Source organism: Cryptomeria japonica, chromosome 3 (genome assembly GCF_030272615.1).
Source record: "Cryptomeria japonica chromosome 3, Sugi_1.0, whole genome shotgun sequence".
Lineage (NCBI taxonomy): Eukaryota > Viridiplantae > Streptophyta > Pinopsida > Cupressales > Cupressaceae > Cryptomeria > Cryptomeria japonica.
In genome coordinates, this window is record NC_081407.1 from 264,933,074 (window position 1) to 264,940,806 (window position 7,733).

A 7,733-nucleotide genomic window follows, 5' to 3' on the forward strand; every position below is an offset into this window, starting at 1 on the left:
ATGTACAGGTGTGGAAACGCTTGTGCAAATGTTGATCGTCAAATCAGTGTCTATGTTGCGGGAAAAGGGGGATAGGGGGAGGAGACTATGAAACATCGTCTCCGCCCTATGGAACGATGCATAGGACATAGTTTTGGAGTCTCCATTTAAGGAAACATCATTTGTGTTTAAGGAAATATTATCTCCATCTGAGAGGAAAAGGAGAGAAAATAGAAGGCAAAGACAAGGATAAGGGGCTTCGATAAGATGCCCTAAAGATAGAAATAAGTTAGAATACTAGAAGAAAGGGATAATGAAGTGATTTGGATGGTTGTAGGAGGATCTTGCAATCTTAGGATCACAGGAGCATTGGCCTCCCACTATGGTGTTGTGGAGTCAGTTGAGCAGCGTCGAGCATACTGTGCTATCATGGATTGGTCTAGGATTTGTTGCACAGTAGCCTCAAATTTGATGCCACACGATGATGACGACGACACTAGTTGAGAACCAACACAGTGAGACATGCACACTCCACCTACTAACGAGTGAGGCCCGCATCACATGTCTTGACGTTTGGCAGATCCTAAAGGTACCCATCTACGAGATCATTCCAGAGTATAGATTGGAGTGCGCAGAGTGGTACATGTAGAGTATTTGTGTTTCATATGATTTACTTATGGACCGGAAACGGATGGTGCTTGAGCCAATGATGGATCCACATCGGGGAATTATGTGACTTGTGTTGTTCATATGTGGATTCATCAGCGAGAGGATGATGCCTGACCTCAGTGGGCATGGTTTTTCTATAGGATGGTCTAGATGTTTATATTATATGCTTGAGGATGGTGTCTTCGATGCATGGGGCATTGCGATTTGAGGACAATTATATCATGAAATGCTTATGTGTGTTTACCAAGGTTATAAGAACCTCAGAACAGGTGTCACACTCCTCCATATATGGGCATGGGAGCACATAGTGGTCATGTGACCACTAGGAGTTTAGGCTCGTAGGAGGAGGTACTCTTATGTGGATAGATACAAAGGACTTCTGCATCATACTTGTGTCAAGGCTATCTATTTTTGGTGTCATATATTCAATGAGATGATGGACTTCACATGGCATCCATATCGTGATTGCGAGCAATGGGGATGAGACATCTTGTTGTCTTGGGCTCAGACTCTGTGTTGGTTGTTTGGGCACACAATACACATCATACACCAATATCTACCACACAGGGTCATGTGACAATTCAAGGAGTGACAAGACATTGTGGGCAAGGAGAGGACACATCCTCACATTATTGGGGAGACCACTACATGGGGTGATGTCGTTGGACCTTTTGAGGTTCAACTGAGCTAGACAGGTGCAGAGATGGTCGTCTAGAAGGAGAGGCCAGAGATTGAAGATCCTGAGTGCACAAGGGCATATGCAACATGGTGGGAGACCGATAGACTAGTTCAGTTGATCATGTCAAGTGTTCTTGAGATGGATGAGATTGTACCATCAGTGGATGAGATAGTGGGTGGGGAGAGGGATACGGTAGGGGAAAGAGGAGCAGCGGGAGGGGCCATGGTTAGACGATGGCCTCCACAGAGAGGAGGGAGGAGAAAGGTATAAGTACTCAGATAGATACAGGTACAGGATCAAAGGGAGCAGACAAGACTAGCTCCATAGGTGGAGGGAACTCCACCACCAGTTCAGCAATAGGCAAAGTCGATGGAGGTACAGGTGGAGGGGGGACTGACACAGGGATAGATTTCTCAAGCCATTTTGGATCACTCTTTTTTGGAGAGGGATACAAAGAAGGCCCAAGCGTGGAGCCTACAGGACCACTTAGTAGCAAAGAGGGCTAGAGCAGAGCAGGAGAGAGCTAGAGTTGACAGCCTACAAACAGATCTGGAGAGGGTCGGGTCAAAGAGGGATGCCTTGAGGGTAGATGTTGAGGTTTCCATAGTAGAGCGAGACAACTATAGGACTGAGCCAGAGACCACCTCAGAGATGTTAGAGGTATCTAGGGGAGGGGTTGTGGTGGAGAAGATGAGGAGGATGGACGATGAACTGCAGGAACTAAGAGCTTGGCTAGCCCGGTCAGAGGTAGATGCCACATGGTTGTGAGGGGAGAGAGGCATGGCTTGACGAGCCATAGATCTGGGGTAGATGGTGACTCTTTTTACAAATTCTATGGATGCAAGGAGACTGGTAGAGAGAGCTTTGTGAGAGGCACAATATTACCAGGGGTTGTATCAGGATGCAGTACCTGTCAATCAATGAGCTTGTTCCTTTGCATAGAGGACTCAGTTGAGACAAACTTGGACATAAACTTTGAGAGACTCAATTGGGATGAGGGAACTGATACCACCACCACCAAGTCCATCAAGTGGTTGAGCCAACCTAGGGGCAGGTGACAGGGAGAGCATTGGCTAGCTCTCAGTATATGTGTGACATTTTGACCCTTCAAGGATTTTCATTGTATCATGATTGGATACATTACTTTTGATATATATGAGGTGATTTTTGGTGGCAATGTATATGTGTACTTTATTATGGACTTTGATTTCTATATGATGATTGATGGATTATGATGGATGGTTGTATGGTTATGAGGATGCATGATGATGATTATCTGACATGTTTGTGATGCAGGATGAATGTATGCCCATATGATATATGTACATGTTTTTATTTTATTTTTGTAATGCTTATATGTCATGTTCCTAACATATTGTGGATGCAAGATGGATGCATGATGTCTATGTAGTGTATGGGATTTGTAATGCTATGGTGATTTTTGATATGTGATGAATATGTCTAACCTATAGTGTATGTAGGATGTGATATGAATGATGTTGATATGATGAATTTATGTATGACCTATATGCATATATGTGAAGAAGTTGAGGAAATCCAACTTCAGAGATCCCAAGAACACCTACATGCAAATACCTATCACAAGAGAAGAATGGAAGCACATAAAGCAAAAAAGCATAAATGCTCTGAAGAAGAAAATTATCATTCAGAAAGGGAATCAATTGAATGAACAAGTACAATACAATCCTTATAAAAGGATAATAGAAACCCTAAAGATATGCAACCCTAAAGAAACCCTAAAGGGATAATATGTATTTAATAATTAGAATAATTATTAAATACCTACAATATTTATTAAATGCCTAAGTTTAGCTTAAGTGTAGAGTTTAATAGACTAATAATTAAATAAATAATTATCAGCTAATACAAGATAACTCTAACACCCCCCCTTAAGATGAACTTAGGGAGTAGCTAGAAAACTAAATGCAAGAAGCAAAAAATGCAACTACATGATGAAGGCAAATTTGGGTCCCGGCAACAAGGCCTGATGAGGCACCCAATCACAACCAAATCTCTATGAAACGGAGAAATAGAGAAAACCACTTGGGAAAAAAACTCTACTCCAAAAAGAGATGGAAAAGCAAGAAGAACACCACTGAAGCATGAAATAGATGCAAACACTGTCGAAGAGTAGCTGCTGATCTGAAGAACCTCCACTAAAATAGAACATGACCAGGTAGAGAAGACTGTAATCTGTATGAGTGCCCTCAAATGACACTACTCGAATCAGATGGCAAACAAGGGCAAACAACTGAACTCGAAGATATAGATGGCATGAGACACCAAAGCCTGAAGAGTTGATCAGTCGAACCAAGGAAACATTAGAACCAACAGGACAAACCTCCCCATAATGTTGAAGAGGGAGAGGGACAGGTAAACTGAAAAGAACGACCAACAAGTGCTACATGACAAAGAACTAGGAACATCAAAGGTGCTGAGAAAGTACATAGTGTCGTGGAAGGAACACTCACTTGACACACATCATGAGGCAAATGTCATGGAAGGAACACTCACTGGACAAAGGTGGATGGAAAACAAAAGGCAAACATCAACCCCCCCATGGCACTTTATAAGTAGTGCATGTACAAAAAGGCACAAGATGGGCAAGATCTCAAGTAAACAATGCATGATGGCACTTTATCTCAGTGCGTTTGCATAAATGAAATGCTAAAATGATAAGAAGAGACATAATTGATAGCAAAAAATTCCATCAAAAAAGAAAAATAAAAAGATCAAACCTCTAGATCTAAAGAGAGCTCGCAAAGAGCTTTCCGACGATATAAAGTTTTTGAAAAAGCGCCTCCGTATGACCGAAAGAAAAAAAAAAACCCCTCTTTTAGGGCATAAAAAGGGTAAAAAAAAAAATTATTATTATTATTATTATTTTTTGACAAAAATTTTCTGATGCATTTGCAGGTACAGCCGTATGGATTTTTGTGCCTCGTAAAGCATGCCAATGAAAAAATCGTGGCCCAGATGCACTTGTCACCGAAATAGGTCGAATTATATATCAAAATGACTGGAAATGCCATTTGGAAGCCAACGGTGAGGTATTTTTTGGCCTAAACTACTCTGACTTTTTTTTAATGATTTTTTTGATGAATTTCTCAAAATTCGTGCCAAAAAAAGGCAAAACCAAAGAAAAAATTTCAGAACCCAAATTTGATAAATTTTATATGGAAATGGGGGTTTTGGGGCATTCTGAGCTCAACGGTGAGATCCGTTTGAGCCCAAAATTATCATAAACAAAATAGCTAACCCATATCCAATAAAAAACTCTGAAAAACTTGAAACCCTCCTCCAAAAAATCTTCTAAAAAATCAGGAACAAGCAACAACAGATGTAGGCTCTGATACCATGAAGAAGTTGAGGAAATACAACCCTAAAGATATGCAACCCTAAAGAAACCCTAAAGGGATAATATGTATTTAATAATTAGAATAATTATTAAATACCTACAATATTTATTAAATGCCTAAGTTTAGCTTAAGCGTAGAGTTTAATAGACTAATAATTAAATAAATAATTATTAGCTAATACAATATAACTCTAACAATATGATTATGATATAATATGGATGCTTAATGAATGTAATGAGACTAAATGATATGGAATGATGTAGAACTTAAATGATATGCAAAGAATGAGAGAACCATATTTCCTAAATGATAGGTAATGAGTTTTAATGAATTAACTTTAATGTTAAAGATACCTAAATGAGATGCAAATGAATATTATAACTAATGACCCTAAAAAAAATTGAACCTTATGCATATATAATGAACCCTAATGTAAAATAATTTAATATATTATGACTCTTGTTGTGTAGATTTGGAGAGAAAAGCTAGTTTAATATTGCCAGGGATTATCTACACCACTAATTATAGGAGTTGGGATGTTGTAAATATGCAAGGCATGGACTAGACTCTCAGACAATAGGTATCTCAATGCGCACATGCTCGCAAAAACCATGTTGATGTAAATGTGGGACTACAGGATCATATAAGAGAAACCCTCAAACATGTGATACCACAAAAGATGCCATGATATACACCCACCCAAGACATACCAAGATATAGGATAATCATGGTAGCCCTAGATAAGAGTAGTCATAGGACACAAAATGTAAATCAAAGTGAAAAGACTAATTATGCAAACAACATGCACTTGGACAACTGACATCTCTTTCCAAGAGTAGGACTAGGATTGTGATAACGTGCCAAACAATATGGGAAGGATGCATCTTGATGGGCAAAGGTAATTGGTAGGACTGATTTTGGCAATAGAGCAGACGGTGGGGCAAGTGGATGCAAGTATAGAATCCCACTGCTGAGATTTTGGTTAGCACAGTGTGGATAGATGCTTAGGTGACGTGCAAGTCAAGATGAATCTCAGTTTGATAGGATAAGCTCAAAAGTGGGGTAAATCTCAGTGTGATGGGATAAAAGATCAATGTACTGGGACAATCCTTATTCACAATTTGGATGAAAGCTCATCATCTCATGGGGGAGAATGAGTGAATGTCAGGAATCAAGGCAAAGGATGTGGGTGCTCAAGACGGAAGTGACCTACATAGATAGGGCAGCGAATGACAGACCAAGTGGCGAATTAATGGATTACATTACTAAAGAAATGTGGATGCTAGTTGGGGTGGGGGGGAGTAATACAAGAAGGTGGGATGAGTGTCCAAAGAGATAATGGATCTAACTTATTCTACCTTGATGCCTAAGAACAAGTTTTCACCAAGGTACTTGCCCATAGCACCACAAAGTTTTTTTTTACTATTGGATGAATTGATGTTTGTTTACTTTTTTTCTTTTTTTCTTTTTTTTGTATTTTTAATGATTTTTTTTTTTTTTTGATCTTTTTTTGATTTTGAAAACTAGTAATCTTTGAAGACTAGGCATAGAATCTATTTAGATGCATGATGTTTATGGGTTCATCCAAAGGATCCATATTTTGGAGTGATGACATAGGGTCCAAGCCAATCAGGCTCAAACTTTCCTTTCTTCTCACGGTCCTAGACATTTATCCAATTTTTCATAGGGACAAGATCACCATTGTCAAATTCCTAGGTCCTAACTTTCATATTGTAGCTTAGTCGTAGATGATTTTGATATACTCGGAGGTGATTTAAGGCCTTGAGATGCCTTTCATCTAGAAATTCTAGCTCTAGTAGCCTGGCCACTCTGTACTCTTCATCGGGAAGGATGTTATGCAATGATACACAGAGTGAGGAGGTGGAGAAGTGGTGTTGGATAGTGAAATTTTGGCATAATTCTTTGACATCCTAATTTTTGAAGGGTTTGTTCTTGTCTATAATGATAACTTTAGGAATTCCATAGTGGTAGATTAGATAATTCAAAATAAACTTGGAGATTTGTTTGCTAGAAGTGAAAGTGAGTGGTATGGATTCCACCCACTTGGTGAAGTATGCAGTGGCAATAATTATGAAGTTGTGGCCATTAGATGAGGTGGAATGGATATTTCCAATAAGATCAATCCCCCAGTGTGAGAAGGGCCAAGGTGTGATAAACAGTTGCAGATCTTGAGAAGGTGCATGAATCTTGTCACCACGCTTCTGACAAGGGATACATTTCTTCACATAGTGATATGTGTCTTCATCCATTGTGGGCCATTAGTATCTTGTGCACAAGATATTCTTAGCTAGAGTGAGGTCGCTTGAGTATGCTTCATGGGTACCTTTGTGTACTTCACATAGTGCTCGATCAGCCTGGACTCTTTGTCTAAACACCTTAGGAGGGTTCCATCAAAGTGTCTTCGAAATAGGGTATCACTCGGGATAGTGTAGTGAGTGGATTATCGAATCAACATCTGTTGTTGGGTTTTGGTAAGGCGAAGGGGAATGGTGTTATCTCGAAGGTAAGTGAAGTTTTCTTGATACCATGGGGAATCAGGACCAATGAGGACACATACCATGTCTAATTCAGGGACATCGTAAGCTGGTACTAGAAGATGCTCAACCAAGTACTCACAGTTCTGACTATTTGCGGGCATCTATAGGAGAGAACCAATTGTAGCCATTGTGTCAACAGCTCTGTTGTTTGTCCTAGGAACTTGCTCAAACTAGATGAAAGTGAAGTGTTGCTTGAAGTCTTTGACCATGTGGTGATAACGTAACAACTTGTCATCTTTTGTTTGATACTTATCATTAACTTGCTTAATGACAAGTTGGGAGTCTCTATAGACTTCTAGCTCTGTGATCTTTCATTGAATAGCTAAATGGAGTCCAATAATTTGAGCTTCATACTCTGCTATGTTGTTTGTGCATGCAAAGGTTATCTTGTAAGATTTAGGAATGCAATCGCCTTGAGGTGCAATCAGTAAGATACCTACCCTCGATCCATGTTGTGTGCAGGAACCA

At 39.6% G+C, this 7,733-nt stretch overlaps 1 pseudogene; it reads right to left on the minus strand.

Annotated features, from left to right (window-relative positions):
• LOC131066800 (uncharacterized) overlaps positions 1–7,366 on the minus strand; it is a 15,106-nt pseudogene extending 7,740 nt beyond the window's left edge.
• Between the last annotated feature and the right edge of the window lie 367 nt (positions 7,367–7,733).